The 22,448-nt window shown below is 39.9% G+C and overlaps 1 pseudogene; it reads left to right on the top strand.

The window, feature by feature from the left end:
- The window catches only part of LOC105094542 (protein ILRUN-like), a 34,789-nt pseudogene extending 21,424 nt beyond the window's left edge, over positions 1-13,365 (top strand).
- Positions 13,366-22,448: the final 9,083 nt, after the last annotated feature.

Here is a 22,448-nt window from a genome sequence, read left to right as displayed (position 1 = left end):
ATACTTGGATTCAAACCAAATCTCTACCACTTTGTAGCTGTGTTTTCAAGCAAGCTCTCAAATTCTCTGTATCTCAGGTTTGTCTTCCATAAGCTGGAAAAAAACAATTGTATCTGCCTCGGAGGATTAAATGAAATCACACAGATAAGTGTTTAGAACAATACTTTATCTGTGGAGAGGTACTTAATAAATTAACATAAGTGTGGTCTTGTTGCACATATCCTTGTATTTTGAGACTTGCATGATATCCATCAGTCAAGCTTGGAGTCATTCTGAACACATGAGTGCTCTGAATAAAGCGATATTTGCTAAAATGCAAGAGATGTTGCATGCATGGAGTGGAGGGTGGGGGGATGGGTCACTGTGATGAAATATTAGCTCATCCCGTTTCTTTATTATCATGACCTTGAGTCAACAAACATTTATTAAACAGTTACCCTTCAAGTTGTCTACAGTTGTTGGCAACATGACGTAACTATGGTTGATTATGTAATTATCAGTGATTCTGCATTTTCTGATCCAATGCCATTCTTATAAGCATTTCAGGCATTCTATACACTCAGTCCTCGAATTTGGTAACTATCTAAGATCTGTTACATTTTTAAAATTATTTGGATAAAATAACGCATATGAAAAGAGACACCACAGAATGGGTCATTAATGAATCTTGCTGTGTCTGAATTCATTACACTGTAGAAAGGTCATTTTTGTTTACAAGCAATAATTTAACAAGATTTAAGTAACAAGTTTGGGTCCTGAAATCAATATCATGAGAAAAAGCTTAGCCATGTTTCATTAACTTCATAATTTAAAAAAATGTCCGCTCTCATCAGGTCATGTGTGCTTAATTATTTTAATGCAAATTATGTTGTACCAAAGTTTTCTTATTCCTGAACTGGAACCTCTGAGCTGAATCTAAGACCTTCTTGCTTACACAAATGTCTGCTATGAGCATCCAGTGAGACAGCTGTAAACATCATTACGCTTCTACTAATCATAGGACCTCTGATTTTCAGAAAAACGTGCTGTGAGTGAGTAAATTGCAGACAATGCAGACTATGACAGATAGCGACTTCCCACATCATTGGCATTTAGTTTCATAAAGACCAGTCAAGCCCAGGAAGCTTAGTGGGAACACTCATTTCTGTAATAAAGGTCAAGTCTCAATGTGCCCATTTTAGCTGAAGTTCCTTCATCACAGATGCTGCAACATTTCCATCACTGTCTTCAGGCCCCAGGAAAATGCACTCTACTCAGTCCTTTATAATTACCAGATCTATAATATATATTTTACAATTAACCATTTTTATAATTGAAGTACAGTTAATTTGCAACGTTGTGTTAGTTTCGGGTGTACAGGAAAGTGATTTAGTTGTATGTGTGTGTGTGTGTGTGTGTGTATTCTTTGTCAGATTTTTTTCCCATTCTGGGATATTACAAGATATTGAATATCATTCCCTGTGCTACACAGTAGGTTCTTATTGCTTATCTATTTTACATACAGTAGTGTGTGTCTGGTAATCCTATACCCCTAATTTATCCTTGCCCACCCTGCCCCCTGCTTTTCTCTTTGGTAACCATAAGTTTGTTTTCTATGTCTGTGAGTCTATTTTTGTTTTGTAAATAAGTTCATTTGCATCATTTTTTTAGATTCCATGTGTAAGCAATATTACATAATATTTGTCTTTGTCTGGCTTACTTCACTTAATATAATCCCTAGTTCCATCCATGATGCTGCAAAAGGCATCATTTCATTCTTTTTACATATATCACATCTTTATCCACTCTTCTGTTGATGGATAGTTTGCTTCCATGTCTTTTGCAAACTTTTGGTTAGTCTTCAGAGCTCTAAAACAAATTCACTCTGGAAATTTTTGCCAGTGTTATCATTTCTTTAATGGAGGAGTGGAATTTTGGAGCCTAACTCTGACATTTTTCACTGATGTCAGTCCTTCAGTATATTTAAAATTTTTTTAAAGTGTTCTTTTACTTTAATATTTCCTACTTATTAAAAAAAAACACTCAAAAAGAGTCTAGCTGAATTAAAGTCAGAAATATTATCTCTGATTTTTCCACAAGATCTATTAATATTTTTAACGCTAGTGTTTGTTCCTAAGGTCAAATGAGGTTTTGCTTTTTATAAAACTAACAATTTGAGAAGATTCCTGCTTCATATAGAGAACTACTTCCAGATGATAAATTATAATCATATTATTTAAGTTTGATAATAATTTTGTTCCATTTTTTGCATTTCTAATGCTTTTTATTTTTTCCTTGTGTACCACAAGGCCTGAATATAATTTTTAATATCTTTTGAGTAACTTATCAGTAACTTGTACTGATATTAAGCTGAGCTATTTCATGAGTAGTCATTGGGTATTTAGGTCATTTCTAAGTAGTTTGACTATTTTGCATAATTTTAGATTTACATACTTTTGCTCTCTAATTTATATGCTACAGAGAAGAGACATGTTAATAAATGTATTCATTTTCACCACTTTGAGAAGTTTTAGAAGAAACGTTTGAGGTTTTATGCTGTTGTTATGCAAAGCCCTACCGTTGTCAAAATGCTGATGTATGATGTAGAATTCACAGCTGTCTACTTTCCAGTTTCTTCTGTAAAATAGAAGTTAGTTACTTTGGTTAAAACTGATCATTAACATAAGTGGTTCAAAACTGAAATTTTTAAATTTTATTTATTGCTTTATTTTAAAATAGCAACAGTGAACACTTTTTATGTTAATAACATCTTGGTATTGCCAGAAAGTTAATTCTGGTCTCACAGGGCTCCTGAAATCAGACATAAAGTGTCACTTATTTTTGAAACATGAAAGGGCATAATGAAAGACAAAACTTGGAAAGTAAATTTATTTGCCATAGTTTGAATAATCATGAAAGGGGTTAACATCTTAGCGAAGATGCTAAATTATGATGCACTTGTTTCCTTGGTTTAAGGTTTATTGCCTTGCCTACAATGTGAACGGGACACTAGTCTTTTGCTTGCTAGTCATTATAGCAAATTACCACCAACTTAGAGGCTCAAAGTAATGAACGCACATTTATTATCACCTAGTTCTGTAGGTCAGAAGTCCAGGTACAGCGTGGCTTATCCAGCTGTTGGCTTAGATTCTTACAGGCCAAAATCAAGTTGTTGGCAGGGTTGGAGAGCCTGGGAAAGCATCAGGTTTTTTTCTTCCTTTTGTGTGTGTGTGTGTGTGTGTGTGTGTGTGTGTGTGTATTTATTGACGTATGGTCAGTTTACAATGTTGTGTCAATTTCTGGAGGATAGCACAGTGCTTCAGTCATATGTGAACATACATATACTCATTTTCATATTCTTTTTCATCATAAATTACTATAAGACATTGAATATAGTTCCCTGCATTATACAGCATGAATTTGTTATTTATCTATTCTATATATATTAGTATCTGCAAATAAAGAACTCCCAGTTTATCCCCTCGCACCCCCTACCCCCACCCTGGTAATCACAATCAAGTTTGTTCTCTGTCTGTGAGTCTGTTTCTATTTTGCAAATATGTTTCTTTGTCTTTTTTCTTAGATTCCATATATCAGTGAAATCACATGGCATTTTTTTTTTCTCTTTCCGGCTTACTTCACTTAGAATGACAACTCCGGGTCCATCCATTTTGCTGCATATGGCATTATTTTATTCTTTTTTATGGCTGAGTAGTATTCTATTGTATAAATACACCATGGCGTCTTTATCTAGTCATCTGTGGATGGACATTTAGGCTGTTTCCATGTCTTGGCTATTGTAAATAGTGCTGCTATGAACATTGGAGTGCATGTATCTTTTTGAATTAAGGTTCCCTCTGGATATATGCCCAGGAGTGGGATTGCTGGATCATATGGTAAGTCTATTGAGGAATCTCCATACTGTTTTCCATAATGGCTGCACCAAACTCCATTCCCACCAACAGTGTAGGAGGGTTCCCTTTTTCTCTGCACCCTCTCCAGCATTTATCATTTGTGGACTTTTTAATGATGACCATTCTGACTGGCATGAAGTGATACCTTATTGTAGTTTTGATTTGCACTTCTCTGAAAATTAGTGATATTGAGCATTGTTTCATGTGCCTGTTGGCCATTTGTATATTTTCACTGGAGAATTGTTTGTTTAGTTCTTCTGCCCATTTTTGGATTGGGTGGTTTGTTTTTTTTTCTTATTAAGTTGTATGAGTTGTTTATATATTCTGGATTAAGCCCTGATCAGTCTCATGTTTTGCAAATATTTTCTCCCATTCTATAAGTTGTCGTTTTGTTTTGCGTATGTTTTCCCTTGCTATGCAAAAGCTTATAAGCTTAATTAAGTCCCATTTGTTTATTTTCACTTCTATTTCTATTGCTTGGGTAGACTGCCCTAGGAGAACATTGCTGAGATTTATGTCAGAGAATGTTTTGTCTATGTTTTCTTCTAAGAGGTTTATAGTGTCTTCTCTTACGTGTAAGTCTTTAAGCCACTTTGAGTTTATTTTTGTGTATGGAGTGAGGGAGTGTTCTAACTTCACTGATTTACATGCAGCTGTCCAGTTTTCCCAGCACCATTTGCTGAAGAGATTATCTTTACTCCATTGTCTCCTTTGCCAAAGATTAATTGATGAAAAATTTGTGGGTTTATTTCTGGGCTCTCTATTCTGTTCCATTGGTCCATTTGTCTGTTTTTGTACCAAACCATGCTGTTTTTGATGACTGTAGCTCTGGAGTATGGTCTGAAGTCTGGGAAGGTTATTCCTTCAGCCTCATTCTTTTTCTTCAGTAATGCTTTGACAATTCTAGGTGTTTTGTGTTTCCGTATAAATTTTAGGCTTATTTGTTCTAGTTCTGTGAAAAATGTCCTGGGCAATTTGATAGGGATCACATTAAATCTGTAGATTGCCTTGGGTAGTGTGGCCATTTTAACAATATTAATTCTTCCAATCCAAGATATGGGGAGAAGCAGCTTTTAAGCTTATTATTGATTGGTTTTGGGCCAAAACTGGTTTCTTGTCATTGTAGTACTGAATTCTGTTTCCTTTCTGGAAGTCAGCTGAAGGTTTTTCTCAGTTCCTAGGCCTCAGTTCCTGGAGGCCACCCACATTCTTTGGCTCATGATGCCCTCACTTAGCTTCATAGCTGGCTTTTTTATTTATTCCCCTTTTAATTTTATTTTATTTTAAATTTTATTTTATTATATTTTCTCTGGCCCCCACTTTTACCTCATCTTTGTGTCCTTCTCTTCTTTCCTCCTTTACTTCTAAGGGCTCATAGGACCACCTACACTGAGGCCACCCCAATAACCCAGAAAAGTCTATTTAAATTCTGCTTAATTTACATCAGCCTTAGTTACATCTGGACAGTTCCTTTACAGAATTATCTAGATTTGTACTTGATTGATTCCTAGGGAACAGGAACCTTGCAGAAATATCTTTAGAATCCCACCTACTACAAATGATTATTTCATTTTCTGTGCAAACTTACCAGAGAACAAACATTCTGTGATATACTGAAATAATTTTTTTCTGCTTATGTTGTCATTATTATCCCTTTTATTATTTAAGAAAACAAACAAAAGTTTCTCATTTATGAAAGACCATAGGGCTTTTTTTCAAAACAATCGTATGATCTTCTATGTTTATTTATAGATATTTATTGTTACTTTGATTAAATACGTAACCAGATTTCCCCCCACCTCAGGCATCCATGATCTCATTTTAATTAAGTTTCCAAATTTCCTTTGACAACATCCTTTCTTTTAAAATTTACGCCTTCTTAAAAGCAGATCTAAAATATGATAAAAATTAGTAAAAAAAAAAAAAATTCAGAATACCTTTTGCACCTGAAACTCAGAGAGTCTCCAGAAGGTATCTGATAATTCACAAAGATTTGTTTTTTCACATTATAAAAAGAGAAGTGCTAAAAGTATGGGTTTTTTTGGACATATTACTATTGATGAGTTTTGTGGGAAGAGCTGTCAAATCAGTAGAAATAGTCGTATCTCAGTTAAATTTGCTTACGTTGAATGTCATTAACGTAAACATTTCAGGAAGTGTGCATTTCATGAGCCGTCCCTGGGATTTTGTCACTGCCCTCATTCTCCATATGTTATGACATTAGGAGTAACACTAAAATAGTCTGAAATAGTTCTGTTTAGTTTTTTCTGTATTTTTAGAGTCCTGGTGCTGCTTTGCCAAATGATTTCATGTAATGGCATAAGTATTATTAGTCATAATTTAAAATTCTATTTAAAATGCTTACTTGGCTTCACCTTTCTTTTTCATTTTGAATCTAACATCTTCCAGGCCAGTGGGCCTCAGCTGAGTAGGTACCTCAGACTTACCTATGGAGTTTTATAAATATACAGATATCTAAGACCTACTCCAAATTCACTGAATATCTGTATTTGATATTCTTCTTTCACTCATGGTATAATATATATTATATCTCACAATTATTATATGTTACATGTCAATATTTTTCCTTATAACAATTATGTTCGTTCATTTTTATATATGGGATATGTCATCCACTGTCTTTTTTGAAAATATGCTTAATCAGTGTGCTTATAGACATTCTGTCTAAAACTTTTCCTTTTGATTAACTTTATTATCAGTCTTGCATGTCCCAGAAACAACCATTTCCTTGTCAGTTGCATTATTCTTGTTATGAATGCTCATAAGAATCCTCACATTTGAAAATTACCAGTTATAACTTAGCCACAGTCATTTTAAGTCAGTCATTTACAGATTCACAGCAATTTGGTAGAATCTGCTTTTGTAAACTGTAAGGAAAATTTTTAAATGGTATAATATTATTCTTACTGACTCTTACCCCCAAACATGGACACCCCACAATTCAGAAACTTGTATTCAATCTTCTGACTTTGCATGGCAGTACAATGATTTGCATTAAGAAGTTGCAACTTCAGTAAGAAGTTATCCTTCTTTTTAGCAGTTGGAAAATTGATTATACAATCAAGACCTTGCCCAGAATGTTATGTTTGAGAATAATGTTTGCTTAGTCAGGTATGACTCGCCACTTTTAAGGAATTAAAGTTGACTTTATGAAACCAGTGTTTTCAAAGATCTCTTGGGAAAGCTGGCTTGGTACCTAACGTACAGGGTCCAACTTACAAGTGAGTAAAGAAGATTCCTTGCTGACCAGCAGGGACCCGAGGGGTATTTGAGAACCCTTGAAAAAGAAAAGTTCACCCAAACTTATTGGCACGGCAGATGAATCTTAATTTGATGGCTTCTCTTTTTATGTTTAGCTTCAGGAGAGCACATAATGAGGGAAATATGTAGACGTCATTTGATGTTCTATAGGTTAAAACATCTGTTACAAGGTAATTATACACATGGCGATTTTTAACACTAAGCACTTGAAGTTTCATATTACCATGATGTGGCACAATAGTGCCAATGAAAACAAAAACCAGCAACAGAGGAAAACCCTTGAACTCTATTACTGGAAGGGTGAAGTTCATGATTTAGATGTATGATTAGTAAACCAAGACTGAGAAATTTCCCAAGTGGGGAATACATTAAATAAATGAGAGCAAAACTAAAATTCGTTTTTGACGTAAGGTTTTTACTCTGAGCGAGATTCCAGCTCCTAGTAAGACTCCTGATTGGTGCATTAAATCTTCTCTAGGTTGAATCATTATGATGACAAAATGCTACTTTAATTCATTTATGTAGCCATGAAGTGTGATGGTCATGAGAATGGACTCTGAGAATGGCCTTCAAAGCTTGGTTTCATCTTTAAAAAACAAAGATAACGTTTCTGTACAGAATGCTAAGAGGATGAAATGAGTAAAGGCAGATCAGGAATTTGTCACAGAGCCAGAAAGGCATTCGCCTTTACCCCCCCACCCCCCACTGCATTATGGTGATGGTTGTCCTATGCTTTTCCTGCAGTAATATAAGAAAATGGCAGTATTACTACAACATTACTAAGCTGACTGAAAAAAGCAAATGATACTCACACGTATATGAGACCAAAAGCCAAGTGCTGGGAAATCCTGTTTGTAACAGCAAGAGCTGTCACGTCATTGTATTGTGTTACTAAGTCATAGTTACCATTCAGTTAAAAATTTTAATCTCAGCCTTTCTTAATCCTTTTCTTTCTTCTCCTTTCTCTCCTTTTTTCTTTTCTTTTTTTTTTTTTTTTTTTTTGGTAGGGGTTCTTCTCTCCAGGGCAGCACAGGAATCCAGGAATCTCATGCAGTGCCAGGAAAATAAGGCCACCTGATCATGTAATCCGCTGTGCACCTTGTCCCCACAGAGAGCTGACACCACGGTGTCCAGGTCTACATGGTCCCTGAAAGTCAATGAGCTTTCTTTCCAAGATGCATATTAATGGCTCCCAATAAAATAGACGACAAGACACTCATCCTGTGTTAGTAGTCTGTCGCTAAACAAATGTTGTTGTTTAAAGCCACTAGGTGTGGTGTGGTTTGTCATCCCCGAAGGAGATTACTGAAGCACAAGGGTGAATGAGGAACCTCTGATAAAGTTTCTCCTAAATTCTGGCTGTTCGCCTCACGGAGGCCATCACCTCCTCCACGTGCCGCCAGGAACGGGGTGTGAGACCGCCTTTCACAGGGCACGTGGGTCTGCTTTCATATTCCTGGGGCATTCTTTTTCTTCTAAGCCTCCTCTCTTCACTTGAAGCCGGTGTCAGCATGAAGGCAGTCTTGTGGGGACTCTGACTTGACAGATACTAAGCTCATCACAACATTCAACTGACTCAGTTTCTTCCTGGCTTTCAAGAGAGGGTATTTATCAAACTAAATGTGCTGACCAGTTGTTTTTTTTTTTCATTCTTGTCTGTTCACTTTGTCTGTAAGCAGGTATCTGTACAAGCAACCTTAACACCCTACGTCTTTGCTATCCCAAGCTCCAGCATACCTCAGGAGTTCGTTTGCATCTAACATGATCCCCTGGTGACTCACAGGCACATTCAAATTTGCAAAGCATTGCCCTAGACACTTTAAATTATAAAACAAGGAAGTTTTCATCCCAAACATACTGTTTACACATGATATGTAATATATGTATTGAATAAATTCCAGTGAGCCTGAATTTGAAATAGTTAAATATAGACGGTGAGAGTTTGTTACCATGTAAAGCCGTTTTGCAAAGTGCAAGCCATGTGGTGGCAATGCCCTTGTAAATTTAAAGGTGCAAAATGTGATCTCATGGAACAAGGTTGTCATTTGCTCTTTTAATGAAGCAGAGCAGTTATGTTTTAATTTGAACCTCTGAGCTTCCTTCACCGGAGTCTAAGTCTTCATCTTCTAACTCAGTCGGTTAATGGTGTAGGAATAAACAAAAACCACTCAAATTAGGAAAAAAGCAGAGGCTATTTATAGGAATAAACCACTATCATTTGTGTTTGGCCAAGATTCAAAGTCATATAGGGAAGTGGTACAGTTTTATAAGTCAAAAAAAAAAAAAAAAAAGGAAGGGTTCAAGGATGCTAAGACTGGAGATTGCTGGCTTGGGGAAGCTAGAGGTAAGCAAAGCAGAAATGGAGCATCATATGTTACTGGTTTGGAGACCATATTTGGCATTCTCTGATTGCTCTTGAGCTGAAAATAGGAGTGCAAAATAAGGAAGTTGGCATTCATTTACCAAATTCTGCCTTCTTTTGGCTGATTGTTGCAGAAGTTGTGAATAGAGTTCCATTGTTATGAATCGTCTGTCCACGCCTATCTGTATATTCATTCTTCCATGGGAAGCTAATTGTGCTGTTTGGACAGAGCATTGTGCTTTCAAACGGAAACTGACAGGGCAGGGGCAGAGAAATGCTTTAAGAAACAAATGTTGGTTCCTAAGCAAATATACTTGCAAGACAAAGAAAAAATACACACACATATATATAATCAGATAAATAATAGATCTATTTCTAAATACCATAATAGCCTTTCTGGTAACATTATTGACCTAGTTGGAAAGATTTGTTTACAAATGTTTTTTTCAAAATAATAAAGACTGACTGCTGTTTGTTTTCTGAAATTGCCCAGATTATGGAATTTGCTCTCCTTGCAATAAGGAGACATCTGGCAGAGCTCTGGCTCGATTCTTTACTGTTTTAAACCTTGGAATTGAAATTTGTTGGGGTCAATGAGAGATAGGAAGGTGTATCCCACAAGGGGATATTCTACAAAGGCATATTCAATTTTGCAAGGTCCTGAGAGACAATTGCCTTCAAATTGAGATACATCACCCCCTAAATTGTGTCTGCATCCCAGACATTCTTGATTGCCTTTCCATCCAGTTGAGACATTCATTCGGAAAAGTCAAGTCTGTCTACCCCTTATACTTCCTTTGAATTAGCCCACTTTCCTTTGGAAACTTCTCGTTTCCCTTTCTCCTGGCTCCTTTTCATCAGCTTTTAAACTTATTTAATTATCACTATTCTGAAAATAAACAAGTACTCTTTGGGCCGTATTTTCTTGTAAGCATTTCTCCTCTGCTCCAGGAGAGCCTGGTCTCTGCTTGTCTCCACTTATTTTCCTTTTGTTTATTCTTCGGTCCTCTGCAATCTGATTTCCTTTCTCATAATCCACAGACATCCAGCTGATTTTAGTTCTAATACTGCTTTTCCTGTGGTGTGTGACTTAAAATAGTTCCATCATTTTTTGGATTGGCTCAATTTTTCTGCTTCCTCTCCTGTTTTCTGTCATGATCTTGTCTTTAAATGGATGCACCTTTATTGGGGGATTTGGATCTCAGACCTCTTCTCATTGTACTCTTATTCCTGAGCAATCTAATTTGCCCCTGGGCTTCAATTTGCCCCTGTATTTTTCCCCCGAATACAAAGCTAAGTTTATTTCTTTCTTTAATAAAAGCCACAGAGACACAGCTGACATAATATTGCTATTCTTCGTGAAAGGAGAACAGATTTTTGTTATTTAGTACAGCTGTTGCAACAATGCAATTCGTTTTACTCTTACAAATATACAGGAGGGACTTCAGCTACGGAAAAGATGCTCACCCCCTTAACTCTGTCTCTAGTTGGTAACTCTCTCCAAATGTGAGCATCCCTTTTCCTCACCAACTGCCAGTAAGGCGCTTCTCTGCTCCTATGTTGTTTCTCTCAGTGCAACATATTTACATTTGAACTGCTCCTGTTTCTTTCGTGCTTCCTAAAATAAAACCAAGTCAACACGATTTACTTACCCTTTCACCTCCTGCCAGAACAAGCACCTGACAATCATCCTGGCTTCCTTCTTTTGCGTTTCCAACTTCACCCAAGTCAGAAAGTCCTGCTGATACTAAAGCATAATCACTTTCCAAATATATGCACCTTATTCTGTGAGCGTTTCATTGTGATTTAAAAAAAAATATTTAAAATGATCTGCTCTCATTCTGTATTACAATAATGAGATGGTACAGAAAAATATAATTTTTAATAAAGTTTTGTTCCCTTTAAAAATTAAATTAGCCCTTAGAAATCATATTGCCTAGTAATTATAAAATAGTGCTAAACCATATGTATCACCTTTGCGTTTACAATTTCAGTCAATAATTTGTCCTGAAAAATTAATATAATTTAAAGACACATAAACTGAATTGTTCATATCAAAGATATTTATAATAGTGTGAGGTTGGAAAACACCAAGAAGTCATTAATTGGTCACTAGATGGCTAAAATATTTTTATCAGGCAACTCTTAAAGAATATAAATTAGATGTACAAATAATGGAAAAATACCCATAATAGTGTGTTGGGTTTTTTAAGTTTTATGTATCTATCTCACATATATACATAATATATATATATATATATAAATATATATATTAATTTATGCATATAATTGCACAAAGAACATTGGTATAGCTTTCAAGTTTAACTTTGCATTCCTACAGTGGTAGATTTTATTTAATCTGGAAACTAATAGACAAACTTTCAAGTGTTTAATTATACTTTTTCTCTCAGGTTGTTACATCTACAAAGCTTCGTAACATAGAGGACATTATCAAGTACAGAAAGAATGGCATTCAACAAGTTAATTCATTATGCACACAGTACACTTTTTAGGATTCTTACTTACAATACTTTGGGGACGTGTCAGAAAACACATTCAAGATTGCTTTTGCTTTCAGTTTCTCCGGATGAACGTCTCCCTTGATGTAACTAACCAGTGATGCTGAAATCTTAGTAAACATCACAAGGCGTTAGTTTTAAGTGCAAGTCACGTTTCTAGCAATCAAGTGAACACTGAACCAAAAAGTAGCAATTTCAAACAGACGGCGAAGAGGCGAGGCGGTGGAGAAGCGGGAGGCGGTGGCGGCGAGAGGTGGGAGGATGGGAGGGTGGGGGAGGGTGGGGTTGGGGGGACTGGAGGGGGGAAACACGAGCGTGAGTGAGTGTCTGGGTGAGCTTTCCCCAGTGAGGCTGTGAGAGGCCCGGGGCCTACCCCAGAGGAGCGGGGTCGCGGCGCCAGCTGGACCCCGAGCTGATGCAGAAGTTCAGCTGCCTGGGCACCACCGACAAGGACGTGCTCATCTCCGAGTCCTTCTTCCTGGACGTGACCGACTGGAACCCACAAGCAGCAGTCGGGGCCTGTCAGGACTTCGAGAGCCCAAACATCTGTGTGCCCTCTACATCCCTTGTTGAAGATGCCACCATAGGGGAAGGAGAGTCAGTACCTCCTGATGCTCAGTTTATAATACGTGGCGGGTCCAGAATTCTGGGGCAGAGGCCTGGCCTCCAGGGGTTTGTCTTAAATACGTCGGGGGAGACCAGTTTGGACACGTGAAGTGGTGATGGTGCCCAGAGACTGCGGACGGCAGCGTCCAGACGGCAGCCCCAGCAGAGCAGGAGTGTATCTGGGACAGTGGCGGATAGGGGGATGTCATCTGGGTCATCCTCAGCGTGGAGGTGGGCGGACTTCTAGGGGTAACAGAGCGGCTGTCGTCTCCTGAAACGGAGTTCAACACACAGCCACACCGCAAGGTAGAAGGAAGCGTCAACCCGAGGGCCTCTCCCCAAAAGAACCGACCATCAGATGAAAACAACTTAAAAGACCCTCGAGGTTCCGGGTTCCACCTGATCAGCAAAAACACATGGGCTCCTGCTCCTCACCAGACCGAGCAAGACGAGAACAGACCCACAGGTCTCTGTGAATCTGTCCCCCGGCAGTCACGCAAACGACTTACCAGTGGTGACTTGCAGCGAGGGGCTCCACGGGCCTTATCCCTTCGGCCCGTCCTAAACAGGTGTCAGCAAGAGGAAAAATTAACAAAAGACAGAAGGCTTGACTTTGGGGGGGAGGGCAGGGGGTTCCTCTGGATTGCAGACCACATCGCGCGGACCCCTGGCTCTGACCCCTGATCCTGGAAGAAGAGGAGGACGCAGAGCGGACTAGTTCTGAGTAAACTCGGTGTGCACGCGTGAATGCGGAACCGGAGGGATGCTGCTGAGACTACCAAGAAGAAATCCGTGCAGCCACTTTGGGTCCAGGGTGCCGGTGCAGAGCGGCCTGCCTGTTCCCACACCGCCACCCACCCTGGGGCTGTGAGACCAGCAGGGAGGCCAGGTCGATGGGCGGCTGCAAGGGGCCATGTAGCCTGGGTGTGGGTGAGTGTCTGCCTGCCTGGCTCGCTCTCTGCGTGTCAGAAAAAAATGTGTGTTGTTTTTTCCTCCTCATGCTCTTGTAAGACTGTTTTTTCAAAGCTTGCTTGTGAGAGAAAGGTTTGTATGAAATTCCCCCTTTGCCTTCGCACCTCCTCCCAAAATCAAAGGGGGAATAAACATCGGTCCACGGGAAGGTCCTGGGGGAGGGTGGAGCCAGCCTGCTGCGAGCGCGCTGCGGCTGGGCTGGGGCTGGCCTCGGGTCACGCTGCCGCACCTGCTTTCTGTGCACACACAGAGTGCCCCGTTCCCGAGCAGGGCACATGGGAGTCCCTGCCAGGTGCCCAGGCCACCACAGGCCCAAGCAGGGGCTCACGATGGCTTTTTGTCTGGGGGCCCTGTAAGGAGCCAGCCTCCTGGGACACCGCCAACCTGGAGCCTACACGTGCCCAGCCATCTTCCTCACTCGATAGCCTCAGAGCATCACATCTACATCTTCAGCTGCCCCGGTGGGATCATGGGAGGCTTTCCATCCCCTGGTTTCCTGGCTTCCTGATCTGCCCCACACTAGGTGCCCCTTCCCCTTCCCGAGGGGCTGCCTGCCATGATTCAGCAGTGGCTTCAAAGGTCACCATCAGTGGGTCTGGCCCTGCCAGGGGGATCCTCTTCTCCTCTTGCTTGCAGGCAGCTTCACCCCGCAAGGAACTGGCCCCTGCACATTAGCCTCCCTGCCAAGAACAAACTATTTCTGTGCACATCCTTGGAGAGGTGAGCTCCTTGCCGAGGCCAGAGCGAGCGCAAGCCGTGGAGTCGGGGCGGAAGGAGTCCGTGGTTCCCCCAGGACCTGGAGGCTGTCGGTGCCCTTCATCCTGCCTCCTCGCATTGGTTTAGGTTCTGAGCAACTCCTCGAGCCCCCCCTCCCCGCTGAGTGGGGCCACACAGGCTACCCCCTCAGCCTCGGTTGTCTCAGTTCCTCTTAGACTCCTCGTCAGACGGCAGGCAGTGTCTGGTACCCGTGCGGTGACGCCAGCAGCATCCTTGAGGACCTGAGCCTGGTGGGGGAGGTAGAGGGGCTCAGGCCTGTGTGCATGGAGGGAGGTGTGCGCGGATGTGTGTGCACGCGTGCATGCCTTTATTTCTTTTTGCCTTGGGGGCAGTTGAATTCAGGGCATTTTTCTACAAGAAACAGCCTTCTCTTCCCCCGGCAAGGACTGGCTGTAACCTTAAGTCCATCAAAGGCACTTCTAGCCTGGAGAGAACCTCACCAAGACAGCTGTGGCCGAGGTGGGAATTGGGCATGAGAATACACACCCCCCCAAATTCAACCTGAGCCCCCGCAGGGGAGGATGGGGGGGTTGCCAGCTGATGCCCCACCCCGCCCTGCCGTGTCGTTTCTTTTTATCCTTGGGTGAATGCTGGAGCAGCAAATGCTGCCGCCTCCACCTGGGCGGTGGTGCATAGCAAGCAAGCTGGCTGGTGGTTTGTGGTGGGGCCTCGTGGGGCCTGGGAGGAGGTGAACATGAGGAGGTTTTCCCTTACTGTATAAATGAATATTTCTATGGCTGAAATAACACACACCAAAAAAACCCAAAAAAACCAAAAAACAGAGGCTAAGTAGGAGGCTCCAGTTACTCCTCTCTCCATGGAAACAACAAATAAACAACTAGCCGTGGACCTGGCTAAAATAACTTCACCAGGAGCTCTGGAAACTGCAGATCTATAGCAAGCAAACTGACGTTCGAGTTTTAAAATCCACAAAAAAATAGGAAATTTGGTGGCATTTTTACTTGCTCCTGTTACATCACCTCCCAGCCCGGTGAGACATGGTCTGGGGAAACTGATGGCCGGATCTCCACCTCCTTTTTCAAACCAGAGAGATGATGACTGACCTCACTCTCAATGATCTAACTCATCTTGGGATTGCCTGAGGAACTGGTCTTTGTGTCACCTAACTTAGAGCTCAGACGGCCAGAAGTGGCACAGCTCAGACTTTAGGTTAGGAAAAGCTGTGGGAAGCAACAGGCATGGCTCATGGAAGCCACTAGAGGACCGTGGCTCACAGTCACCTGGGGAAAGAGATTAGTAACCGAGAAATACCATTGAACCACGAAGGCTTCAAGAAGAGTTGATGTGAGACCCAGAGAAATTAGGACATTTAAAAGTGTCCATGTGCACAGGGGAACTGGGAACAAGCACAGAGGCCCAGGAAAAATCCACGGCTGGGAAAGGCCTAAAGAGACCTCAGACCTTCATGCCAGCTCGATCCCAAGGCTCAGAACATAACTTGTAATTATTTAAGATCTTCCCCTGCACAGAGTCAGTCTGTGAACACTTGTCTGTTTTGATTCGAGGAAATCTCGGTCAAAACATTAGCTGGCCACCAGCTAAAGAACAAGAGATTTCAGAGATCAGTCATGACAAAGAATACCATGTACAAAACAGAAAAGTCGCTACAAAAGCAAACAACTGGAACCCAGAACAAGCAACAGACCAGTCCCTGGAGAGGAGGGAAATACGATTTCCAGAGTTACTACATTATAGTATTCAAAATGTTCAGTTCCCCAAAAAAAGTATAAAGCATTCAAATGAACAAGACATTATGGCCCATTCACAGGAAGAATTGCCAGGAACTGTGCCCGAGGAGCACAGACAATGAACTTAGCGGGCTTTCAGTAAATTGTGTGAAACAAGCTCAAAGAGCTAAAGAAAACCATAGCCACACACACACACAAAACTAAAGAAAATCAGCAGAATGTCTCAATAAATAAATATAAATAAAGACATAAATTATTAATAAAAAAAAAACATCTGTGGCTGGTTGATTTTCAACAAGGGTAGGAAGGCCATTCGGGGAGGAAAAAGTAGACTGTTAAATTAATGCCATTTGCAGCAACATGGATGGACCTGGAGATCGTCATTCTAAGTGAAGTAAGCCAGAAAGAAAGAAAATTACCATACGACATCACTCATACATGGGATCTAAAAAGAAAGAAGACACTAATGAACTTATCTACAGAAGAGAAACAGACTCACATAGAAAACAAACTATGGTTACAGGGGGAAGGGGGCTAGAAGGGATAAATTGGGAGTTTGAGATTTGCAAGTATTAGCTACTATATACAAAATAGATGAACAAGTTTCTTCTGTATAGCACAGAGAACTATACTCAATATCTTTTGGTAATCTATAGTGAAAAAGAATACAAAAATGAATATATGTATGTATACGTATGACTGAAACATCACGCTGTACATCAGAAATTGACACATTGCAAACTGACTATACTTCAATTAAACAACAACAACAAAAAGCAATTCATGAATCAGGCAGCATCCAACGTAGCAGATAGAAAGGAAGTCCAAGGTGTTGTACGAAATGGAAGACTTTTCTAGGCAGAATGGGGCAAGAGCAAGCACATTACACAAGGCAAAACAAACAAACAGAGTGTCGCAAAGTTACTTTCCTGTAGGGGACGGCTGATTATATAGCAGACTATCTAACTAGTGCTGAGCAGGTGATTCCAGATCGACTGGTTTAAGATTTCATTTCTGGGAGAGTTGAAACTGTAATTACGTGGAATGGAATTTCATAATGTGTGTGTGTGTGTAAGTAGGAGGAGGCTAACGTTTTTAGATTTGTGTCATGGAAAGAGGACTCTGTCTTCAGTCTGAAGAAAATACAAGAGAGGGTTCAATTGATATGAGGAATCCAAGTAGTCAGATAAGAGGCAGAGTAACTCCAGTTGACTCTGGAACGGCAGCGGCGGGTGTGCACACACAATGAATTAACTTGAGATCCAGGAAGGAGTGACTGAGGAGTGACAAAGACTCACGTTAAGTGCTGAATGTGACGATTAACCTGCAATCCTGTACCAGCAGATAAGAAACCAATAACCACCTAAGATTTGGGTTAACTTGGCAGGTGATTCTTTGATACTTAAGGTGGTTCTGCAGGAATTTGAACAGTGCAAAATGACATTTACATTATCCAGATTGCCATCAAAGTTGAATAAATTCTATCCAATTTTTCTTTTGTCACAGATGAACTTTTCAAGATTTCCTCTGCTGGAAACTCCTCTTCCGGAAGTGAAGTGACTGCTGTTCAGTGAGTCATTGCTAACGATATGACCTCAGCTTCAAATACTTAGTTACTCACATATCTTGAAAAGAGATGCCTTTGATAACCTGGATTCCTGCTGCCTGTTACTATGTACTTTGGCAGCTCACAGCCCCTCTGTGCACCTGCACCTCTGTCCATCCTGGGGAATAAGTCATTGATAGAGTTTCCTAAAGCCACAACAGTTATTTTTACAGCCATTGATTCTACGTTGTCCAATGTCTTCCTAGCAGATGTTCCATTGGAACGGTCACTTTTTAAATATATGAGAGATGTACAGATATGTTTGCAGGGTTGAATCAACAATGCTTCAGTGAAAAATGAACCCATGATTTATTTCCGACACTAGGGAGTTGTCAACAGTATTAATGTCTGTAAATCAATAGATGAACACAGAAGATTCGGAGAAAGCCTGGTGATGCAGATGGCAGTGTAATGGGGTCCATCCTTCATCAACGTAACCAAACACCTCCCATCCCTAATGCCTCTTCCCTTGGGACAGTGAGCTTCGGAATGACATGTGTACAAGTGAATCTTCTACTTAACGGCTGCCGAGGGATGAGTGTTGACAGTAAATAGCCAGATGGTTACTAGACGGATCTCTTGCATGATTCAAATAGAAGGACAACTCTGTGTAGAGGTGACAAGACATACCCAGACTTTCCGTATAAGTTTTAGAAAATTAGAGTAGACCAAGGGGTTTACACACAGCATAAATGAAGACCCCCACACCGGTTGGCCTAACACATCAACGAGGGACATCCAAGCCAACGAACACTTAGAAGTTGTGTGGACGGGAACTGAAAAAAGCCAAGCAGGTGCCTTTGGAAAAGCTTTGGGGGGCAGTCTAGCCCCATTACTGGGGAAAGGCGGAGGGCTCAAGGCCAGCCAGCGCGTCCAGGAGCGTCACAGGCTGCGACTTGACCCTCACCCCCAGGGCCTCAATCAACAATGGGAGAGAACAAACTTGAAGTGACCAGGGGAGGGTTTTTATTTTTGCCTAAATTGCAAACCAGCATCAAAGGGACACTGCTGAGATCATAGTGTCTGTTTCCATCTGCCGTCTAAGAGGAAGGAGTGAGCCCAATTTGTAAGAGATGACAAACCTGCACCCCCCCACCCAGAGTTTTCCATCTGTGGAATCTACATTACAATCAGTTCAAGGGAGGATTTCCCCCAGTCTCAGCTCCAGCCTCCTGAAAGAGAACCTCCAGTGGAAGAGAGCCTGTGAGTCTATCTGATTCTCGTGCCCGCTGTGTTTAAAGAACCATAAGATTTATTTGGAATCTTGGAAGACAAGATTGGAAAGATTTTTTTGACTCTTGGAAGACAAAATTTGGAAGACAAAGATAGTTATATGAACAAATTTCTTATCTTAAAAAGTAATTTTCCAAGAGTTACTTATCAAAACGGATTGCATATTAGTCACTACAAGGAATTTAACAGGTGTTCACAGCACACGGAATTCCCAGTGCTCAGAAGCGAAATCCAGAGGTGATGAAGATGAGGATGGTACCGGCACCAGCAACCATATGTTTTTATGCGAAGAAGTTAAAGCAAAGCTTAGGGAAATGAAAACCAGAGAGAGAGACGCAGAAAGCAAACGAAGAGAAAATCCAACATTATACTTTCGTGTGTATGAGAGTAATAAACTTGACTGCCACTCAAAGTAAAACAAAAGAGTAAAACATTTTAACTTGACAAACTGAAGGAATCATAGAGCATCCATTTAAGAGTTACCCAAACTAGGAAATGGGTGACATATATTTAAGGAAAAGCTCACAAAGCACTAATTTCTTTCCAGTTGAATACTTAGTTATAACTAAATCCAGTGCGTATGCATGATGAATCATCATGCTGTAAAATACAAAGCTTTCTAAAATCATTTTACTTCATAAAATATGTACAACCTCAAACATTTATCTAGAGACAGCATAAAGAAGAACAAATATGATAAATGATGAAAACATAACAGGCTTTTTTACAGGAAGTTAGACAATTATGAAATATATGAACACTATTCTATGCCATTGATTAAACACCAAAAGCTTTAAACATTCTAAAAAAAAAAAAAAATTTTAAATAAGTGTAACTTTGTACCAGAGAAAGAGAGATAGTGTTTGATAGGAAACTTTTTTCAACTTTAGAAAAATATTCTGAGCCACATTTCATTCTTAAATGTACTATTTATATCTTAGTGTAAGTTTCTGGTGAAACCAATGGGTTTTTCTCTTTTTCCCCCATAATAAACTATCATTTATTATTCTAAAGTAAAATAGAATGGAAATGCATAATTCTTAAAATGTACAGTAGTTTGATAGATTTAATAGTGGAGATTCTGAATATGTATATATAATCCTTAAAGTCTTCTTTTAGGACTGTGACGATATTCCATACGTTTTCTTAGCCTGGTTAAAGGCTTATGGATTTTATTTATCTTTTCAAAGAACCGGCTTTTTAGTTTTGTTGATTTTTCTCTATTGATTTTCTGTTTTCATTTTCATTGATTCCTGCTCCAAGTTTTACTGTTTTTTCTCCTGCTGACTTTAGATTTCATTTATTTTTTCTTTTTCTGATTTCCTAAGGTAGAAGCTGAATTATTGATTTTTAGATCTTTCTTTTATTACGATACACACTTTCAATTCTATAAATTTCCATTGAAACACTTCTTTTACTGCATCCCACAGAATTTGATGTTTCCATTTTCATTTTGTTTAGAATATTTTAAAATTCCTCTTGCGATTTCTCATTTGATGTGTGTGTTCTTTAGAAATACGTTGTTTAATTTCCACAAATGTTGAGATTTTTCTGGCTATCTTTCTATTGTTGATTTTTAGTTTAATTCCATTGTGGTCTGAAAGCAGACCTTGCATGATTTCTACTTCTTCTTCTTTTTTGTTTTTTAATTGAAGTACAGTCAGTTTTAATGTGTCAGTTTCTGATGCACAGCACAATGTCCCAGTCACGCATATACATTCATATATTCGTTCTCATATTGTTTTCCACTAAATGTTGTTATAAGATATTGAATATAGTTCCCTGTGCTGTAGCTACTTCTTAAAATATAGTAATGTGTGTTTTTTTTGGAATGTGGTCTATCTTGGTGAACGTTACATGTGAGTTTGGAGAGAATGTGTATTCTACTGTCATTGAATGAAGCGGTCCATGGATGTCCATTATTTCCAGCTGATGGATGGGGATACTAGTTCACCTCTGTCCTGACTGACTTTCTGCCTGCGGAATCCATCCATTTCTGATGGATGAGGGTTGAAGTCACCGACTATGAGAGTGGATTTCTATCTACTTCTCCTCGTAGTTCTATCAGATTTTGCTTTGCATGCTTTGATGCCATCAAGCACACTCTACCATTAGGTAAGTGACCTTCTGTAGTCCTGATAATTTTCTTTGCTCTGAAGTCACTCTGCCTGCAGTAATATGGTGACCCCTGCTTACATTTGATTCGTGTTAGCATGGTATATTTTTCTTTGTCTCTTTGCTTTTAATTTATATGTGCCTTTACATTTTAAAAAGTGGGGGTTTTGTAGACATCATATAGTTGGGTATTGTTTTGTGATCCACTCAGACAGTCTTTTAATTGGCAGTGCCTTTTAATTGGTTTATTTAGACTACTGACATTCAAAGTGACAATTGATATTGTTGGTTTCACACCTACATACTTGTTAAGCTGTCTTCTGTTTGTTGTCCTTGTTTTTTGTTCCTGTCTTTGTCTTCTACCCTTTTTCTGCCTTTTGTGGCTTTACTTGAACATTTAATCCGATTCCATCTCTCTCCTTTGTAGGCATATCAATTAGACTTCTGTCTTCTCTTTTTCTATGAATGGACTTCTATTATTTAATTATTTTTATCAGCTCAGTTATATTTGTGCCTCTTACGGTAAAACCACCCTAGATCTCTTTTGGAATTAAGTAGGCAAAAGCAATTAATAAACATATAGGCATATAGGCAAACATAAGGCTAATAAACATATAGGCAAAATCAGGCTAATAGACCAATGGTACATAAGAAAACGAATACTCAGATTTTTAATTTTGAAAGAAATAAGGTGAAAAAAAAGCTTTGAAACTAAAAGCACATTTAAAAATACAAATATTTGTGACCTCGCAATTGTATCTTGCTTTTATTTAATTTCTGCCATCCTGGAGATTGAACAAGAGAATCAAGGAAAGAGGGGGACCAGGGAGGGGTATTTCCAAAGTCCAGGGAGAAGAGTGTCTGAACGTCTCTACGTGTTCAGAGATGGCCAGAAAAATCAGTGTTGGAAACAGGCCCTGGGCTGGGCCATGGTAATGTACGCGTGGGGAAGAAGGAGGCCACTCACAGGCCTGTGCAGGAATTTGATGTTGTCCCCACAGGGATAAGGTCTCCCATGTTAGAAATTTGGCTGGGGTTTCATTCTCTTTGAAGATGCACAGAGAATGCATCATCTTTATTTTCAACCAGGTGCCCAGGGGCGTTCTACAGCAACATGTCATGGGTTTCCAGGTCCACCGGCAAAGAGAGCTGGAAGCAGTCACGTGTGGCCGTACTTGTCCAGCTGGGCGACCACAGAGGGGGCTGTGTCCCCCAGAGCAACGTGTCGCACCAATAAATCTAAATTCTCACAGGAGAAGAAAACACTGGGGTGGGGGGGGGGGGAAGAATGGTTGGAAAGAGATACCGTCAGAGAAGACCCAGGAAATGAGCTTCCTTCTGTTAAATAAAACCTTCTTCTTTTTAAATTTACAA

The sequence above is a fragment of the Camelus dromedarius genome, chromosome 36 (assembly GCF_036321535.1).
Source record: "Camelus dromedarius isolate mCamDro1 chromosome 36, mCamDro1.pat, whole genome shotgun sequence".
In the NCBI taxonomy this organism is placed as follows: domain Eukaryota; kingdom Metazoa; phylum Chordata; class Mammalia; order Artiodactyla; family Camelidae; genus Camelus; species Camelus dromedarius.
Note: the sequence above shows the minus strand (reverse complement) of the source record. Positions and strands in the feature narration are given on the sequence as shown.